Source organism: Cryptotermes secundus, unplaced genomic scaffold, assembly GCF_002891405.2.
Source record: "Cryptotermes secundus unplaced genomic scaffold, Csec_1.0 scaffold286, whole genome shotgun sequence".
Taxonomy (NCBI): domain Eukaryota; kingdom Metazoa; phylum Arthropoda; class Insecta; order Blattodea; family Kalotermitidae; genus Cryptotermes; species Cryptotermes secundus.
Window position 1 is genome coordinate 752,291 of NW_019736399.1, and position 21,734 is coordinate 774,024.

General features: G+C 41.8%; 1 protein-coding gene across 1 annotated transcript in view; it reads right to left on the reverse strand.

Moving 5' to 3' along the window:
* LOC111869832 (RNA-binding protein Musashi homolog 2) overlaps positions 1-21,438 on the reverse strand; it is a 389,564-nt gene extending 368,126 nt beyond the window's left edge. Inside the window, exon 1 of the mRNA XM_023861647.2 lies at positions 21,192-21,438. The gene's annotated coding sequence lies outside the window, so the exon portion shown is untranslated. The remainder of the gene's footprint in view (positions 1-21,191) is intronic.
* Between the last annotated feature and the right edge of the window lie 296 nt (positions 21,439-21,734).

Consider the following 21,734-nt stretch of genomic DNA (forward strand, 5'->3'; position numbering starts at 1 on the left):
TATTCACCCACCTACATCTTGGTCTTCCTACTGACTTTTTCTTTCTGGCTTTCCCACCAATATGAAACATCCGCTTCTCACCCATCTGTGCTACATTCCCTACTCATCTCACCGTCCTTGACTTGATTATTGGAGAAGAGTACAAGTTATGAAGCCCCACATTATGTAGTTACTCTACATCTTCAAGTAACCTGAATCTAAATATAAATTAACCAACGTGGGGTTCCTTCGAGTTGGGGGTTCTAAACGTGTATAAAATCATGTGCAAAACTTGCACAAAGTTCCAACATGGTTGCGGATCAAGTTCGGTAAGTTGTTTTCTAAAAAAAGGAAGTAGCAGGCCTAGACAGACCTACCAGTTTATCATGTGAAACATACTGACTGGTCCAATTACAGGCGAAATTTAATTGCGTATTTATAGCCCAGGTTCGTATACCACTTGACAATCTGTCACATTCGACAGCACAGTAACTGAATATGAGAACCAATGGGTGACATACGGGAGCAGTTTCGATAGGTTACTCCAGCGCTGTTCTACATATCATAGGCAGACAGACGTAGATCCTTAATTACATTAACCAGAGGCAGGGATTACTCTGGAGAATAAACCCGAGTATAATATTAATACACTATATATATACGTACACTCTGTTTACTTTCCAATAGACACCAGAGAGAAATAAATGAAAGAAGTGAGTTGAAACGAACGTAATGATTCTTTAATTAAATTTGGCTAGAAGTAAAAATTACATTTAAGAAAGTTAAGGGAATATAAACCCGGGATGAATCAGTAGGTATAGCGACGGGCGACGGGATACGGGCTGAACGGCCGGCGTTCGATTCCCGGTAGGGTCAAGGAAATTTTCTCTTCTACACAGCGTTCAAACTGGCTCTGCAGCTCACCCAGTCTCCTACTCAGTGGGTAACTAGGTTAAAGCGGCTGGGGCGTGAAGGTGACCAGTCACCTCCATCTAGTGCAGAGGTGAATAAAGGTGGAATTATACCTCCACTCCCCCGTATATCTTCATAACATAGTGATTATTAAGCAGAGGGACAATTTTACATAATTTAATTTAAGATAATACAAGTAACTTAGTAAATGATTTTTTCCATATTCTGCAGAAACAAACAGCGGTGTGTGTCACGTGTTTAGAACAATTATTTGATCGTTATGTGACACAGTAATTAAAAATATATCTTCCGTAAGAGCGTCTTAGATATTCACCCTCTTAAATTCAAACAATGAAAATCAAATTAAAGTCAACAAAATAAGCCATAATGGTCTGGGAAAAATGTATCGTAAACTGACTCAAATTCTATTTAAGCGTCTCGGAAATATGTTACCTCTTCTTGCCTGGCTTCTCCTCGATGTTCATTCAAAAGAAGGTTCTGTATCTCATTAACTCTCTCCATTAGCAACTTGGAAAATGCAGATACACAGGTTGGGGGAGGGACGTCTGTGTTATACAAGCAGGGATGGGTGAAAGAATGTGAAGAGGGTTGGGAGAGGAGTGAATGGAAGTGTGGGGAGAGGTAACATAAGCAATTAAACTGCTCTCAGCTTCCTTTGATGAAGTTAGAGCGAAGAATATTGAAGATTTTGAAATAAGCTTTCGTAAATTCCCACTGAAGCATTTGTCTCTGTGAAAATGTACTTCTCTTATTGTGATATTTACCACACTGAGCAGGTTGGTGCAGTTTCAACGCTTTATACTTCTATCTTAACGTACCTGGTTCGAATCTTGGTCGACACACCATCTTTCCCGAATAAAGATTTTAGTTTCTCCCTCAGGTCCCTCCAGGCAAATGTCGGCATAATGTCTGGATTAGGCCACGACCACTTCCTTCCAAATCCTTCTGAATTCATCATTAATCCTATAATGCGACGTTACGCGAGTGAATCGTGAAGTAAACCACAAAATTCAGCAAAAATTCATTGTCATCTACAAAATTTGCCTTAAAATACTGTTTCGATTTTAAGAATCAAATCGTTATTGGTTATTCCATTTTTCATATGGTCTACCTCTTCTTCTCCTTCCCTTCTGCGTATACTAATATTTTATAAAATCTCCTTTCGACTATTCTTTTATATGGGGGAACATTTCAGGTATTTTTGTTAACGTTAAATACATTTATTGGGATTTAAAAGGTGTCATCATACCTTATACTGATAAACAATTCAATTCTTTAGTATTTATGTGCCGAGTCAACAGCTACAAGGCCAATTACAGACACAGCACAGTGTAGATAAAGTAATCACATTATGGGCAAACACAACATAAAGTAAAATATAAATTACAGGCAAGTACTGGAGGAAAAACCTATCGATGCAGAGAAGTAAACAAACAAACGAAGATGAGGAGGGGTAACAAGAATATAATAACTAATAAATAATTAACACAATATTAGGATTATGAACAAATATTATTAACAATTTTAGGTCGATGTGTATAACAATAACAATAATAATAATAATAATAATAATAATAATAATAAAGCTCGGTGCAGTTTTCGAAAAATTTTAATCATTTTTATTTGGTGCTTATTACAGAAAAATTTGTTACTGAGTTATGTTTCCGCGCGAGTTACTTTATTGAGTTGACTTACGCATTTTCCATTTGGTTTATAATGCATTATTCAATAATGACTTAAATGGTACCTAAGCAAAGCCAGGATTACCATAAAACCCGATCTCAACTTCAGCATCCTTATGTAAGTACAGCTGCACTCGTATTTCTTAGAAACCTGCCAAAGGTATATATTAATGAGTTTCATGCCGTCCTGAGAACAAGAAGGTATCATTTCCTCAGACAGCATCAGTCGACGTGTCTCATGAGTTTCCTCTGAGATTCAGACCAATCTTTTAAAGAGTAGAGGAAAAATTTAAAAGTTTCTACCTCCCCTTCCCTCAGTGTCACTCACAGCCAACAATTTTCTCTATCTTTTCCTTTCCTCTTTACGCTTCAAGTGGTTAATACATCACGTATCCAGTAGGACTCCTCTAACAGGGGCTGAGCCCACACTACAAGGAAAAACAACAAAAATTACAGGGAAAATAATAGACGTAACGGACATGAACTTGGTATCCCAAATTCCATTACTTAAGACCAAACGGACACTGAGGTCAGTAAACACTATACATCAACACAGGCACACTATGACCACTGTATAATGTTGTCACGTATTAATGATTAGACATGGGGTTTGGATTCTTAATCGGATATATTGGACTCTTACAAACCGTAATTACACTAATTTACACACTCTACAATTCATTACAACACGTAGTAAATCTTCTGTCTGTTGTGTCGTCACCCGTCGTTTCTTGGTTACGTCTCCCCACAACAGCGTAGATTTCTCTGCTTCCGATTTCGCTGGCTGACGATCTTCTCACATCTAACCCAAGACGGATGTCAGTAGGTCGGTTGAATTGCTGCTGGCTTCGCCAGCACAGTCATTCTTAGCTTCAGTCTCCTCGAGTTCTATGACTAAGATTCTGGTCTGGTAAATTATTGCTGTCCCTCGCCAGCACAGTCATTCTTAGTTCTGAGTCCCTTGGGACCCATATCCGTATTTGACGCTTTCAAATTCGAGACTTCCTCAACCTGAATGACAAAGTTCCTGTATATCCCTCAGTGACAGGGGGGCCCAGTTATACCCCCAGGCACTTGGTTCCCTTTCGTCGCTTCCTACGACTTGCAGGACTACGGTGGAAGTATTCGACACCATCTCCAAGTCAAAGTCACATTGCGACTGACGGTTAGTCAGTCAGTAAGTCTTGGTGTCGAGCCCCATCTGGAGCTCATGACCAGATATTTATTACTGTTTGACAGTTACGGTCTTGTTTCTGTGGGGCGCTATCTCTGACGAGAGGACGTGTGTGTGTTTTTTGTGTATGGTGCTGGTCCTTGCCAGCGCAGTCTTTCTCGGGTCCGAGTCCCTTGGGACTCGCGACCATATTTTACTGTCTCAGATTTGAGATTTCCCTTTTCGTCGTCTCCTACGACTCGCAGAGTCACGGTAGAGGTATTCGACCCCCCTCCACACGGGTGACACTGCCTCCACACGGGAATGTTTTCCGTATACGTCGGCACGGACCTCATAGAAAACATCAACTCCGACAGTTCTTATATTATTGCTCGCACGTCTGTTGCTAAGCAGACGTGATTACCGAGCCGTTCCCTAGCAACCGCCTCTTTACTGGCTTCACAATTCTGACTTTGGGCGGACATATCAGAATATCCTGGACTGACACAAGAGATGTTCTTCCACACTGTATCTATCTCAGTAGCAAACAAAGCTGGCCGGGCTGTGCCACAAAATTCTCTTCTCTCTCTCGAGGATACGCACCGCACGTTCATCTGAGCCGTCTCACACAGTTGCCGAGAGAGACTGCGACGCACTCGTGCAGGAACCGAGGTTCGCCTGCTCTTGACGTTCGCACGAGCCGCGCCACTTTGCATTTTCGTAACAAATCTAATCTCTTCACGAACCTATTCCTTTCCATTACATTTCTCTGTTTCTTGTCTTCGTCTTCGATTTTTGGTTTCGGTTACTTTATAATTCTTTCAGCTCTTGTTCTCTTCTTTGGCCTTCGCGTCTCGCCCTCGATTACGCAGACAAATCTCTGGCTACTAAAACTCCATTTACTTTCACTCAATCTTAGTAGAAAATGGAAAAAGAAAATCCTTTCCTGATCTCGAAGGGTCAGAACTTAAAAGAGTGAGTTCGAGATTTTCCTTCCAGAGTTCGTTATTATTTCGCAAGTCTTACGTCTGAATTTAAGAACCCTAATACAACACGGGTCACTGTTCCCGCGCGGTCTGAGGCATGAGCTGTATATGCTCGCTCGGAAGCTGGGATCGTGGGTTCGAATCCCACTCAAGGCATCGGTGTTTGGGGTGTGTATGACTTTATTCTGTGTTTGTGTTGCTTTGTGTTCATGTAGAGGCCTTGCGACGAACTGATCACTCGTCCAAGGAGACCTACAGTTTGTGAAAAATGAGGCTGAATGAGCAGGAGGAGCCATTAAAAAAAATACATGCAGCGGCAAAGGCTGTAAAGGTAAACTTGTCTCTGTGCTGAACTGATTAAGCACCACACCATGAAGACGCATAGAGGTGTGGAGGTAGAGATCCACCATTCTTGACCTGGACACTAGTTGGAGGTGAGTGGTCAGCTAGGCCCCTTCACCCTCGAGGAAAAGCCTCAGGAATCCTTTGAATAGGAGACTAGATGGACCCCATGACCGATCTTGACGACATAGAGGAATGAAAATTCTTGGCCCCACCGGGACTCAAACTCCAACCCCTCGCCCGTACAGAAAGTAGCAAGTCGCTATACCGACTGAGCTATCCCGGCTCCCCAAGGAGTATGTGGGTAACAAATGAAGGAGTAATGGTCAGTTTTAAATAGTAGCGTGCCTTTATGCGCAGTTGTAATTCATGATGTGCAAGCAGAGAAGAAGTTTAGGCACAGAACGGATTAGCTCACGCGAGATTGCCCATCAATATGTGATGGAATGTAGCCACACGTGAGTGCAAGTGAGGAAGTGTTTCACAGTCGCGTAGTGTGTTCGTGCCTCTACCGAGCGAAATAAGCAATGCAGCCAATACAGTGAGCTTTAAAAATAATTACTTTATCTTATCTAAAGTTTATTTCCAATTCATTATTCACAAATCATCCTAGCATTCGAAGGCTGTGTAGTTCAGATACTGACAGTGTTGTAAAATAAACCAAATACTGCAAATGACATGCTTCATATACATAAAACAAAGTCCGTTGCCTGTAGTCCGCAACGGTCGCTTTATATATATAATTACTCGCATTTCCTTTGGCTTTGTCACATTTATATATTCTTCTTGGATTTAACTTCATATTCAGATTTCCATATTACATGACATCGAATGCAGGGACGAATGAAAATGCATGTAATGACGCCCTACATGTAGCTGGAAAGACTGAGGAAAAATACGAAAAATCTCAGATAGGTTAATAAGTTTCAGGGCTCAGATTTGAACACGGGATCTCCTAAATAAAAATCAGAATAATCTCTGAGATATATCGCTATGGATGTAGTTCAGCGATCTTCATTCGAAACGTCGGTGAACTTCTACCTGACTCCACGGCGGTGCGTCCCAAAGAATGGTGCTCTTCAATTGATATTGGAATTTGGAAATGCAATACACCTTTTTGAACTTGAGCTGTAGGGTCTGCTCTTGGAATGAAATATGACCCCAATTTTCCGGTGACCCGATGTTCTTGACAGAACACAAATCACAACTCTTGTGTTAACAGACAAGTAAGCACACGTAACTTTCTCCTTTCCCAATCGCCAGAGTGAATGTTACCGAGTTAAGTCGACCGAGAAATAATTACCTCTTCTGTCGTCCACAGAGATTATTTTTAAACTTCTCCGTTCTTTGCCCATTTCTTGTTGAACTCCTTCAACCCAGGTGGATCTTAACTGTCTCTTCTGAACAGAAGAATTTTATTATGTGCAATCTCAGTACCTTACGGCGAATCAGAAACGTTATAAAAACCATATAAAAATCAAAATGGCCTTCACCATTTTTCTTTCCTTACTACGTATTTCGATCTCTGAACTTCAGAGGGCTCTGAGGTATATTAGGAGCGCTGATGTTCACTACACCGCCAGAAGAGACAGCAGTGAGAACACAAGGATGAGGCAGATCTGGCGATTGCTTGAACAGAACCACTCGGTCTGGCCTCTCCACACAAAATACACATTGTTCTCGTTTGCTCAATGAACCGTTTACACGATAAAGCAAGTCTGACCGCTCGATAGCCCTATCTGTTTCTACATTACCTATACTGCGTTCAGAATCTGCTAGTCTCTGTCTGCTGATCACAGTGGTCGCGCGGTCTAAGGCATGAACTGTTTTCGGCCGCTCGAGCCCTCGGATCATGGGTTTGAATCCAACTCAAAGTATGGATATCTGAGTTTGTTCTGTCTGTGTAATTGGCGACATTGCAATGGACTGATCCCCCGTCCAAGGTGTCCTACCGAATGTCTTACAATTAAGGAACTGAAGTGAAAATCTCTGGCTAAGATTTCAAGCCTTGAAAATATAGTTGTTACTCTGTGTACGGAAGGTCGCGGGTTCAAGTCCCGACGAGGTCATTGGATTTTTTCAATTGACCTAATCCTTCCAGCCGCACTATAGCCCCGTGGTCCACTCAGCCTCTGATAGAAATGAGTACCAGGAATTAATTAAACAATTTTCCTGGGGAGTAAAGCTCGGCCGGCGCCTAAGGCTGACAACCTCGCCGCCATCTTTGAGCCGATTGTCTAGATAATGTGGGACCCTCAACGTCTCACAACCCTATGGGCCTTCACGGCCTGGTACAGGGATATCTTTACTTCACTTTTTGCTTTACCACCGGCTTTAGCTTTAAAGAAACTGACCAGGTTGGTCTAGCAGTAAAGCTCTAGACTTGTATTCAGAATGTGTTAGGTTCGTTTCTCGATAGGAATATCGGTTATCTTGTTTGAGGTATCTCATTTTTTGTGTATCTCCAGACATATGTTATGGTAGTATCTAAGAAGGAGAGTAAATAAATAGGTCACAAATAAATATAAAACGTAAAACATGTGATATTGGAACCTGAGCAAAAAAAAAATATTTCTAGACATATCCTCCACCAACATTGATACACTTGCCCACCGCTTTACCAGTGCGTCGAAAACGGCGGCTGTTGTCTCAGCCACTTCCACACTTGGTCGGGCATCATCTGCGACTTTGGAACATCCTTGAGAGAATTTCTCGACCCACTTGTGAACCGCTTTACGCGACAAACACTTCCCACCGTAAACAGGAAATATTTCTTTATGAACATCCTTTGTATTCGGTAAATTAAGTAAAGACTGCTTCCTTCCAAATCCTTTCTAATTTATCATTTCATCTATAATTCTACCAATCGATTCTATATAGTATACACACTGAGTACATTACAAAACACATCCCCTCAAAGAAAATATTAAAATATTTTACTTCGTCCACAGAACTAACGTAAGGGTACAATTCTTCCCTGTGCTTAACAAATTAAGCACCATGCCATGAAGACGTATGGGGGAGTGGAGATACCGTTATACCATACTCGACCTCGGCACTAGATGAAGGTGACTAGTTAATTTCAAGCTTCGGCCTCCTCACCCCCGTGGGAAGAGTCCCCGATAGCCATTGGATGGGAGACCTGGTGGGTCCCAGAGGCGGTCTTGACTCTTGACTTGCAGTAGAGAAGCATCTCTTGCCACAGTCGGAAATCGAACCTCGGCCATCCAGCCCGTAGCCCGTGGCACTACCGACTGAACTATCGCGGTTCTCAAAACCACAGCGATCAGGCCTGCTTCCCTGTCTCGTGTAGCGATGTGAAGATGTAAGACTAACCCTCAGATTAATTACGAAACCTCGAGTTTGAAATCCGGAATATTTTTACAGGCATTATTTTCATTCAATGCAAACTGCTATTACTAAAGAATTACGCCCATTTTAGCAGCGAACCTGCCTCAAAAAATTTAAAACATTTTTAGTTGCCATAGCAATATGAAAGACCCTTTCTTTTGGTTGAATACACTTACACAATAGCGACCTGATAAGCTCATGAAACTTATCTCCCTCAGTTCCAGGCAATAACACACAAGATCCATTATTAATGATGAAAAGGTCTATCATTAGATTGTTTCAGTTCTGTGAACACGAAAGACCATTTAAGTCTGCAGGAAATCAGGGCAGGCTGAACTGCGAAACATTCGCAATGCTACGATACCGAAAGCTTAACAAAATAATCAAGAACAAGACACGACTTTTTGTTCAAACAAATCACAAGTTGTGTCTAAAATATTTATAGGCTGCGTCATTATCAGATAGTAACGCAGATCAAAAGGTCATCATTCAAAAATTTGTACTGTCACTTGTCACAGTGACTAAGACGCAGGAACGTATCGCCTCCATCTTCAGGGTATAATAAATCCGCTTGCTATGAACCAGCGTGAGTAGGTGTCTGTAGACGAGGCGATACGTTGCTCGGAAACGTCGGTTAAAAAGAATCTACACGGCGCCACATACCAGAAGATGACATTTTTCATAGTCACCGCAATGAAAACATCAAATCTTACGTTAAATTAGTGATTTCTTTTACTGCTAGTGGGGTGGGACTAAGTCCCTTGTACTGCGGCCTCTTCTGGCCTTTTGTACCAGCCCCAGATGATAGGTGAGGGTGATTGTGGAGCAATTGGTGGAATGAAGATTGGCAGGGGAAACTGAAGTACTCGGATAAAACCTGCCCCAACGCCACTTTGTCCACCACAAATGCCGCTTGACCAGACCGGGGATCGAACCCGGGCCGCCGCCGTGGGAATCCAGCGACTAACTGCTTGAGCTATGGCGCGGCCCTTTAAATTGGTGATAGTCAAATATGATATTTTAAGAATTCAAAATCTTTAAGTTAACTTAAGTAAACAGCGCTAGTTAAACAACATTCGGAATCTGTGGGAATTTATTGACTAACCGAGAGAATGTTTGTATTTCAAGACAGACTCCCCTCCGTAGTATCAGTTATTCCGTAATTAAAATGTCCATGTTACTTTGTTCCAGCAACTTTAAGCTAATAATGATAGCAATGGACGCCGAAAGTTCATTTTGGATGGAAATATCAGTGCATCCGAAACTATGACACAACTCACAGAACTGGGCATCACCGAGACGAACAGTTCAGGTGCAGTCATACTGATGGATGTTAAGTAAATCGATATGACGATCAAATATGTCGAAAACGTCGATCTGTTGCACTCTCATGAGAGTTTCCTCTGATGATCATTTGTCAGACTAGAGCAGCTAGGGGCTAACCATTTCCAAGCAGGCAGTCAATAAGAATACCTCAACCAGCAAGGAAGAAGGAACCAGCTCAAATGACCTTCATCCTAAGGACAGTGAGAGAGTGTCACTGCTGAATTCTCTACAGAGACGACGGAGCGACGCATCGCTTTACATTTGCGTCGAGTCTACTTCGTTCGACATTGTTTGAGGACGTGCAGGTGGCAAGAGAATCATCTTTATGAGAATTGAAGTCTGTAGCCGAGAGGGCCGGAGCGTGGATCATTAACCGAAAGCGATTCTGTTGAACGAATCATGCGACTCGTGGAAATAATGAAATAAATAGTATAAAGAGGAAAACTACCCCTGTAACAGGACATGGAGGGCCATAGGTTCGTGAGACGTCGAAGCTCCTACATATTTTTTAGACAATCGGCCCACAGATGGCGGTAAGTTTTTCAGCCTTACATGCCGGCCGCCTTTTATCCTCCAAGAATATTCCTGGTACTCATTTCTGTTAAAGGCTGAGTCGAACCCAGGGCCATAGTGTGGCTGGAATGAATCACATTGTAATAGTAGTTTCCGCATGTATTGATATGTCCTTTTGAAGATGGTTGCTTTGACCGAAACATGTAAATGATGAAAGATTAAAAAAGGAAGAAGACATTTATCAATTAAAACTGGACGCGTTAATAATCTTTTATACTATTACTAGTGTGACGGACCAGGAAGAATGAAGTGAAAAAATCCACCTCATCTGGACTCGAACACGCGACCATCCAGGTTAGTAGTAACACAATGAGGAGAACATTATAAAGGTCATCATGAGGCTTTAGGAGCCCTGGAATGCTGGAGCCTAAGATTTGTACGAGTTTCCTTTAGTTCTGCAGTAAATCGGCCCATCAGATAACGTTTCCATGTTCGCAGATTTCTATTTACCGTATTTACGCATGTATAGGCCGCACGCGTGTATAGGCCGCAGCACAATTTTCAGACAGAAATTACAGAAAAAATAATATTCTTGGAATATTATTTCAGGAGTATTACACCCTGCATTACTAATTATGAATATAATTTTTTTTTAAATGAAGTGTGATTTCGAATATTTCGAATATAAGCCGCACCCCAGTTTTCCTCTTGAATTTTTGGCAAAAAATGTGCGGCCTATACATGCGTAAATACGGTATATAGTCAAAAGTTTGCACTTTTTTTTATGCGCTCTTAGAACGTAAAAATATGACTAGAGACACCGGAGGTCATATCAGTTCGTTTCATCTCCTATTGTGATTTTAAACGAAATTTAATATCATCTGCAATTTGTTTCTTTTTAATGAATTCAATTTTAGATTTCGTCCCATTCCACTGGCTCTCACTCCGCTTCAGTCTGAAATTAATATGCATTATCTGACAATCGAAAATATCACGGTGGTGACTTCATGATTACGATTTTATCAGATGTGACACCGTGAAGTTTGGTAAATTATCGACATTACCTGCTTATCACAATATTGTACCTATCATGTGTGGGGCGTGAAGCTGAACACTCACTCCAGCTAGTGCTGAGGCCAAGAAAATGTGGAACTATACATCCACCCCCCCATACGCCTTCATGGCGTACTGTTTAATTAGTTAAACACAGGGACAACATTACCTTTACTTTTCATGTCTACTTTGTATTCTTGTTGCTGTTTTTGTACTGCGATATATCCGTTTGAAAACAGAAAGGAAAATTGTAATTCTGAATTAGGCAGGAAAGAATTTGAAACCAGTCTCTCGCCGAGACTAGAATGCGAAAAGACTCCTCTAGGTAGGTACACAATGCTCGAATTTCCTACTGAGGAAATCTATCTGTACCAGAATTTTTTTAAAACTTATTATGAAGACATGCTTAACAGTTCAAGAGTTTTACAACGCCTGCATACTGCTGTCTAGGCTACACGTTTAACAAGGCCGCAGGAGAAGTTGCCGGAGACATAAGGCGAGATTATTGTACGAATAATTGTAGAACTCCTATCGTTGTCTATTAAAAATCATTTGTTTTTTGCTACACCGCAGAAGGAACGTGTGAGAATGTGGCTTTTATAGAGGAGAATATGAAAATTACTATCTTCCTCAATCCTGCTCTTTGTACTGTACCAGCAAGGTACCGACGTTTCGGAGGAATCTAATTCCTCCACGTTATATTTTGAAGATGGAGGCAGCCGGTTCCTCCGAGATGTCTGCACGATTCTACCAGACTGCTTGGAACAACGACCTCTAAAGAGTAAAATACAAATAACATAATAGTGATATGATAAATAAAGTATTTGTAGGAAATAAACTGTATCTGATATTATATTGATAGCTTGTTAAAATATGGCTTCTGCAGTGTTCTGGGATGTGCTAAGCTAATGTTTAATGGTTTTCTGTTGATATCGTTGATGAAGCTGAAAACAATCTTTTTGGAATGTTATGTACTTACGAATGACCGCCTTTGTGGTCTAGTGGCCAGAGTTTCTGGCTACAGATCCGGAGGTCCTGCGTTCGATTCCCGGCGCATCCAGATTTTCTGAGAAGCAGTGGGTCTGGAGCGGGGTCCACTCAGCCTCTTGAGGATAATTGAGGAGCTATTTCAAGAAAATAGGGGCTCCGGTCTAGAAAACAGAAATTACTGGCCGTGGGGATGCGTTGCGCTGACAACGCGACACTCTCTATCCTCTAAAGTTGGAACTAACATTGCCGACAATCGGCGGTCGCTCGGTCGGTATAGTACGCTTCCGGACTAAAGCCACGGAGTTTGTCTTTGTTCTGTTATATATTTATGAATATTAACGCTCGTGTGTAATGACGGGTATTAGGAGATTAGCGGTGGCGCCGTAGTTACTTGTACTTTCCAGTCGTGAGTGTGTAAGCGGCCAATCGAAATCCCGTCTGTAGTCACCCCCAGTAAGAGAAAATGTATTATATAACGTAATTTAATTCGTTGTTTAAACTTGAATGTGATTACATCTCATTTTATTACATTTGATTAAATTAAATCGAACGGTGAGTGATGCCCAGCTCGCGAATTGTACGGGTATAACATGATCACTGAAGCATGTATTTGTAAGTGGTAAAATTTAATATTATTAGCGATACCCACACTCAGATACGAGCTCCTACCTCTCGTATCTGAGTGTGCGCATTGCTAATAATATTAAATTTTACTTCCTAACAGTGCTATTCATTAAAAGCTTGTGCTTTTCTACAAACTCGTACAGGTTAAACGGCCAGTACTTGAGTGCTGTTGGACCACATCCACTGACAGGACGAAACAAAACCAATAACCAATATTACGATAAGGTGCTTGATGGGAAATCTATCAAAGGTCGGAGTAACCCAACCTGAGGGCCGAGGCATAGCTCAGGCTGTTAGTCGCTGGCTTCCCACCGCGACGGCCCGGGTTCGATCCCGGTTCTGATCAAGTGGGATCTGTGGTGGACAAAGTGGCGCTGGGGCGGGATTTCTCCGAGCACTTCGGTTTTCCCTGCCAATCTTCATTCCACCAATTGCTCCACAATCACGCTCACCTATCATCTGGGGCTGGTAAAATAGGCCAGAAGTGGCCGCAGTACAAGGGACTTAGTCCCACCCCACTAGCAATAAAAAAAATACTGCCTGCATCTTCAGAGGTCTACTGCCTGGTTGCTTGACTTACTCTTCCTCTTCTGAAGAAATATGTTCCTCAGAGAAGTTTGTACGGTAATGACCACACACAACAGTTTTAAAATACCTTATGATGACCTGATAGATCGAAACATGTAGCGAATAACTTTTAATATGCTATAATTGTATGACGTGTAAAACTTTAAAGTGAATAAATTTCAGTAACTTTTATTCAAAGACGTGTTGCATATGAGACTGTGAGACCATTTGATACTAAATGAAATGCAGTAGGATGCTACAATATAATATTTAGTCTGTAAATTTCTACTACACTATAAGGCGTCACATCCCAGAAGATGGTACTCTTTATGATTTGTTTACATGCAAAGTGCGAGAAATACATTATTAAAAATAGCTGGAGTTTTTTATTTGACTCCTAAACCTTACCAATAGAGATTGCAAGAGTTTGCTAAAGTCCAATATTCCACTTGTTTTCTCGCTATTTCGCCAAATTGTTTACCATCAGCCATATCCATAAAGATGACATCACTAACTGAACCTAATGATTTTCTTCTCCAGAAGGAAATTAATATTGAAGCAGGTTTCCTTAAGCTTTCATGAGGGCACCGGTGACAATAAGCAATTCATACATAAGTTACGCAAACTGCGCCTGCGGGAGTGCTGGTCCTAAAGTTCGTGAACATACAACCCTCTCTTCGTCGAGGGAGGCGTATTTAAACTTTCATCCTGTGCACTCAATATAGCACCATGTTTAGTGACCTACTAGGATGAGCTTCATTAATTTTCATGGTCGAAACAAATGGTTACTGGCTGTCAGCAAGCATTTCGAGCTATGGACTTCATTTTCAAGACTATCATAGTGGTGACTATCAGGTATCTTGGGTTGTAACGCAGGGTAGTTTATATAGATACTGACGTTTCGGAGGAATATATATTGCCTCCAATTTCAGGATAAAATTTTAAAGGGCTTTAAAAATTAGTGCTTAGTTTTTATATTATTAATTTATTGAATATAGTGTTAATTGTAGGATTATACAGCATTATATTATTCATTAACTGATGATTAAAGAATTTAAAAGAGTGTGGAAAGAAACTGCCGAGGCATAATCTAAATAATTATTTCAACATGTATTTGGAAGAAGTCTGAAAACCACGAAAAATCTACTCTAGCACAGAAGACTTCCGGATGGAGAAATTAAACTTTCGACATTCATGCTAAATAGGAAAATTATTTAATTTTAATGTATATTACTTACTTACTTACGGAGCTGAGCCCTTCTTGAGGAGAAGCCAAATCCGCAGCTAATCAAGAATTTCCCAGGATTTACGGAATCCGAAGGTTCATTGCCGTGTTCACGAGAGCTTTCCACTGGTCCCTATCCTGAGCCAGATCAATCCAATACATACCATCCAATCCTATCGCTCTAAGATTCATTTTAATATTGTCTACCCACCTACGTCTTGATCTTCCTCTTTCTTTCTTCCTCCTCTTTCCTTCTGGCTTTCCCACCAAAATCCTATATGCATTCCTCTTCTCCCCATTCGTGCTACATACCCTGCCCACCTCATCCTCATTGACTTGATCATTCTAATTATACTTGGAGAAGAGTACAAGTTATGAAGCTCCTCATTATGCAGTTTTCTCCAACCTCCTGTCACTTCATCTCTATTCGATCCAAATATTCTCCTCAATCCCCTGTCCTCAAACACCCTCAGTCTATGTTCGTCCCTTAATGTCAGAGACCTAGTTTCAAACCCATACAGAACCACAGGTAAAATTATAAACATATGTTACAAAAATTGATGTTATGTATGTAAAAGACAACGATGAACGTATATACGATATTCGAATTTGAAATTCAAACACTCATCACGTGACTTCTTTGCGAATTTACGTTCGTCGTTGATCCCGCTGTACACCTGCTTGAATTACAATTTATAACATGGCTAGAAGATTTACAGAATGATGCACGAGTGACGAAAGTGAAGAGATGGAATCAGAAAGTGTGTAACAGGAAACAAGAAGTTCTATGAAAACTAATCGCCTACTTCCCTTTGATACGATACGGACCGCACTGAAAAAGACGCGTCTGGCAATTATTATATATTTGCTTGTGTATTCTTTGCCGCGGTAACGTTTACACCGAGCTGTTGTCTAGCAACGATAGGGGGATACACAAATATACCGATGGGAGGGGTTAATGAAGTATGTCCTTGAGATGGGCTAAGTTACCATGATATACACATCAAATTTCATAAAGTCTAGTTCACGCATTCAAAAGTTGGAGGGGGTGGGGAATACAAAGAGAGACAGACAGAATGGAGATGACATAAGCCTACTTTCTTATGCAAGGAAAGTAGGCTAGAAATGAGCTTGCCGTAAAGGAGGCTACAATTCTTACGAACCCGTAGAAGTCTGTCTTCGTGGTAACTCGTTCCACCCCCCGTTGCCCAGCAACGGTTAGACATGTAACAATATATTCATTAGAATTTGCGGACCGGACCACCAGTTGTGATACCAGTTCTTGATGGACCGAGTGAAACTCCACACATATCTGGGTATCATACAGCGTGGCGATATTAATGATATCAACTAAAACTAAACCATTTGGCAACGAAAACAAAAAAATCATGACGCTAAAACAAATAACTGATATCAAATAACAATACAACTCCATATCGTTGGGGAACGCGGTACAGTAGTTGGTTGAGGCACTTATGATGCTACAAGCCGAAAGGTCGCGGGTTAGAGTCTCGTTGAGGTGGATTTTTCAAACTTCCCAAATCCTTCCAACCGCACTATGGCCCTGGGGTCGACTCATCCTCTAACATAAATTAGTACCAGTAAATTTCTGGGCGGTAATTGACGGCTGGCGAGTAAGGCTGACAACCTCATCCCATATGTGAGCCAATCATCTAGAGAAAATGTGGGAGCGTCAATATCTCTCAGCCCTATGGGCCTTCACGTCCTGTTACAGGGACAGTTTTACCTTATACTTCACAGTGTAGGTTGTGCCCTAAATAGTAATATTCTGCATTCCAAGTAAAGTTGATACCCCAAAATACGAGGGTAAGTCACAAATTATCCGCACTTTCTCCATAACACATCTTTAGGTTTGTCACACTGCCTCCTACACATGCATTGTTAGAGTTGGTACTATTGTGGTCATGTGATCGAAGTTTTACCTTGATCGCATCATTTTCCTTGATGCTGTGACAGTGTAAACATGGCCGCTCTGCTAGTAGTGTGCACCAATGATTAACAAAAATAGTGATTCGATTTCTCTGGTTGGAGTGTGTGTCAGGGGCTGAAATTCATATGCAGGTTCATCACTGTGAGCCAGAATCCAAAAGCCAGAGTATGGCGTGGAAACACCCGGGATCGCAAACGAAGATGAAATTCAGGACTCAGTCTTTCGTGGGAAAGGTGATACTAGCCGTTTTTTGCGACTCAAAAAGGCCTATACTGGAAGAATACCTGGAAAAAGGGTGTACCATCAACAGTGCAAAATACAGTGATTTGCTGGCCAACAATCTGAAGCCAGCAATTCGCACCAAACGCCGAGGCCTATTGTCGAATAAAGTGTTGTTGCATTACAATGAACACTCACACAAGGACGGCCAGACCGTTGAAACCATTAGCCATTTGTGTTTCGAGGTGCTGGAACACCCTGCCTACAGCCCAGATCTCGCCCTTTCCGACTATCATCTCTNATACGCGAGTCACACCTATCCTCTTCTATCGGAGCACTCTTCCTACTTTCGTGTGTGTATTGTGCTTTGTGTTGTGTCTTGCTCCTGTGACTGCGTGTGTTATACTGCTGGGCCTGCTGGGTACACATACCCAGCAGGCCCAGCAGTATCAGACATAAATCAGTGCAACAGGACGCTAAAATATAACATGTTTTACGAGGTTTTTGATCTTCTACGGACAAAGAAGTGGGGGAAGCGGTGCATAAAGGGTTGCACGACCAACCGAAAACCTTCTTCGTGGAGGGAATACGCAAGCTTTTGGGCCGCTGGACCAAGTGCATCGAAAAGGGAGGAGACTATGCAGAAAAATGAAGTACTTGTTCAACCCCTACTTTTGTATATATGGATTGGAAAAACAAGAGTGCGGATAATTTTTGACTTCCCTACGTATTAATCTAAGACAATAACAGGTTTCTGATGTAAAACTTAGGGTTCTTATTTAGTTTAAAATTTGAGATCACATGAAATATGAATCTGTATGGAATATTCGTATACAAAAGTAGTCCAGTCAGAATGGAGCGTGTCTTAGGAAGCCATTTATTGTGAGTTATTGCAATTTCTTGTGATTACAAGTGATTGTAAAAAGAGGTGTAAACAAATCCAATCATCCAATCCAATATCCGTTATTATTAGCCACGCAACCATGAACACGTGACAATATTATTAAATTGAAAACTACAATGGGTAAGTCACATCCAGCATATGGCAGGAAAGCAATATTTATTGGAAAGAGACCTGTAGGAAAACCAAGAAAAAGAGGGGTTAATGCAGTGGAGTAAAAATTGAAAGGTAAAGCTATCCCTGTAACAGGCCGTGAAGGACCATAGGGTTGTGAGACGTTGAGGGTCCCATATTATCTAGACAATCGGCTCCAAGATGGCGGTGAGGTTGTGAGCCTTATGGCACGTTCACACACAGCGACATCGGTCGTACGATGTCCGTACGATTCATGTCGCATCAAGTAGTAGAATATAAAGTGTAGTCTTAGCTTTCATACGTGACGATATGCGACATCTACCGTACGACAGTCGGAGAGCAGTCGGACCACATCTCGCCTTTGATTGATTGGATGCACCCAGTGCAATCTTTCCTGTTGTTTCTTTTCGGCGTCGGTGAAAATACCACATAGCAAGTACGCGCTCTCGGTCCATCGTTCATTCTTCCTTCATCAAAACTGCGATTCGGCGCGGATAATGTCGCTCTAGTGTGAAAAGGAAGTCGTACGGCAAAAATGTCGTACGACTTTTTCCGTACACGATGTCGCTGTGTGTGAACGTACCCTTACGCGCCGGCCGCGCTTTACTCCCCAGAAAAATTATTTAATTAATTCCTTGTATTCATTTCTGTTAGAGACTGAGTCGACGCCAGGGCCATAGTGCGGCTGGAAGGATTACGTCAACTGAAAAAAATCCAATGACCTCATCGGGACTTGAACCCGCGACCTTCCAGCTTGTAGCATAGTGCCAAATGCAGGGGAGATAGCAGAGAAATTTTGAAAAATGAGAAACTGGAAAAGATAATCTCAGGACAGGCAAGATTGGAAACGTCATTTAAAGAAGGCCAATGCTCAGTTTTGGGTTATCTAGTCGTAGAAGGAAATGCAGAAGATTCTTAAACAATTTACATCATAAGCCGTTCATGCTTGGAGATCAAATTACGAAACACGTGCTTAATCATTTCCCACCGAGAACACGCAAGAATCATAAAAAAGTTCTGCAATGTCTTGTGAGACTGCTTCTTGCGGCAGTAAACAAACATTGCTATTAACATAAATACTCGCACAGTGACATCCAATTTGCCGGGATGGGCAGATATCAGGAGAAACTTCGGGAACATTCAACGAGTTTCATGCAACACAATAAAGAAAGCTTAGGAAACTTTGGAAGAGAGCAGTTCTCATATGCATATGAAGGATAAGACCTCCCGAGAGCGAACTGAAAGCAAGGAAGGAAAAATATGAATTCATAAATAAGGAATTTGTATCCTAAATTAAAACTCATCTGTTAATTAAGTGTAGGTTCTAAAGAGTTTGAGATTAGCTCTTTTTAAGGGGTTCAACTGAGTATGTGTTCTCCTTCCCCGTTTGAAGACGGAAACAGATCCAGTTTCCGAGACGTCGTGTTTTCTATTTCCTAGAATTTCGGACGATGGAAAAAGTCCAAAAACCCATTAATTCTATGTGTTATCTGTTAATATTTAAATACCTGAGTTCTCCTAATAAATCACACCATATTATACTATCACCACTTGCTGACTAAAGTCTGTGAAGCTTCGTGGGCTATTTTACTGTGCTTTCATTATCTGGGTTATATAGCGCGGGACGACAAATTGATGAATAATGAATTGGAAAGAATTTGAAGGATTTGGGTGGAAGCAATCGTAGCGTAATAAAGTTTATGTCCAAGTCACATTCTTGAGGTAAAAGCTAGCCCTGTAACGGGCCACTGAAGCCCATATGGCTCTGAGACGTCGAGGCTCCCACATTTTCTAAACAACGACTCACAGATGGCGGTGAAGTTGTCAGCTTTACGCGCTGGCCACCTTTTACCCCCAAGAAGATTCCTGGTACTCATTTCTGTTAGAGGCTGAGTGGACCCAAGGGCCATAGTGCGGCTGGAAGGACTAGGTCAATTGAAAAAATTCCAATGATCTCATCGGGACTTGAACCCGCGACCTTCCGGCTTATAGCATAGTGCCTCAACCAACTGCGCTACCGCGTGTCCCAACTTCCTTGATAACTGAGAAAAACCACAAATAGGCCTCAGCTAGTATATGAAAGTTGCGGGAGAGATTCGAATCAATCACTTCCCATGTAAATTTAGAGCGTTACCTCTAAACTAAAGATGATTAGGAAAAAATATGCTACTGTGAAGGACACGTGATCAATCTGTAGAAGAATAAATAAGCTACGTGCTGATAATGCACATGTCGGAAATCGAACCACATAACATGACAGTGATGCCATTGATAATGCTCAGACTCCTTTATGAAGCAGAATTATTACTGAAAATCTGACAGTTGCTTAGCTACTCAAGAAAACCCCTGCCTTATATAGAAACCGACGGCTTAGTACCGTAATCACCAAAACACGCCTCTGGATTATATCGAGAACCAGTTAATCCAGCAGATCTCCTCAGCTCCACGTTTTGCACCTCCATTTTCATAGCAATTATTCCATCTATAACTAGGTCACTAAAGTGATCTCTTCCATTCTGTATTTATATAGTTATATGTAGTTCACTCGCCGGTCACGGTAGCAGAGCGGTCTAAGGCATGCACTGTCTTCGCTCGCTCGGAAGCCGGGATCGTGGGTTCGAATCCCACTCAGGGCATGGATATTTAGTTTGTGTGTGTGTGTGCGCTTTTCTGTGTTTGTGTACAGGTAGAGGCCTTGCGACGAGCTGATCACCCGCCCAAGGAGTCGTACCGAACGTGTAAGATCAAGAAAAACCGAAGTGAACGGAGAAGTTAATGGAGGTAGGCCTAGGCTCACTGGGGCTGTAGTGCAAAGGGGGGGGGAATGTAAAAGTTGCCCCTATGCTTAACTAATTAAGCATTACTCCATGAAGGTGTATGGGGGAGTGGATGCATAGATCCACATTTTCTTGACCTCGGCACTAGTTGGAGGTGAGTGGTCAGCTTCACGCCCCAACCGCTTTAACCCCGGTACTCATTGTACAGGAGATTACGTGGTCTCCAGAGCTAGTCGGGACGATGTGGAGAAGAGAAAATTCTTGACCCTACGGGACTCGAACTCCGACCCCTCAGTCGTCGAACCCGTAGTCAGTCGCTATGTCAGTAGTACTTTTAAAGTTTTATTATTTGAAGACAGCTCCCTTCAATTTTTAAGACTACACAGAGAAGACACCCCATGGATTTAGTTATCAGTAGGGTCGATAAGTAAACACTAACTTGCCCCATTTATTCACGAATTATCCCTGTATATATTGTCCTTACCTCCACTACACAAGCGGGTTCGGCGCCACATGGCTGGTCTCCAGGCGAGACAGAAGTCACATGATCTGAGTTGCTACACTTCGTATTACACTGGTTTTAATTCATGTAAAAATGTTTCTAAAGCACACCGAGTTAACACACGAAAATATATGTAACTCCACAATATACCGTATCTGGTTCTGATACGTTCACCACGAATAACACGATTATAAGAAATATTTCATTTCACGTCAGCCTTACTCTCACAAGTCAGCACCATACTTCACCGCGATGTTCACTTGTCTTAACTGTGGTCGGAAGAATTCGGCCGGCAGATCGGCAATTATCGGCATAGCCCTGCGAGGTTATAAGAGGGGATGCAGAATAACCTTGTAAATTTTCCAGCGGAGGAAATGTCAGCGAAGAGAGACACATTGCACTTCATACTGGTCCGCGGTGAAAATTGAATATCTCGGAAGGAAATTGAAGAAGACTGAAGAAGACTTTAACAAAGCAGTCAATATATTTCCTCGCGTCTTGTGATTCTGTGTACTTCACACTGAC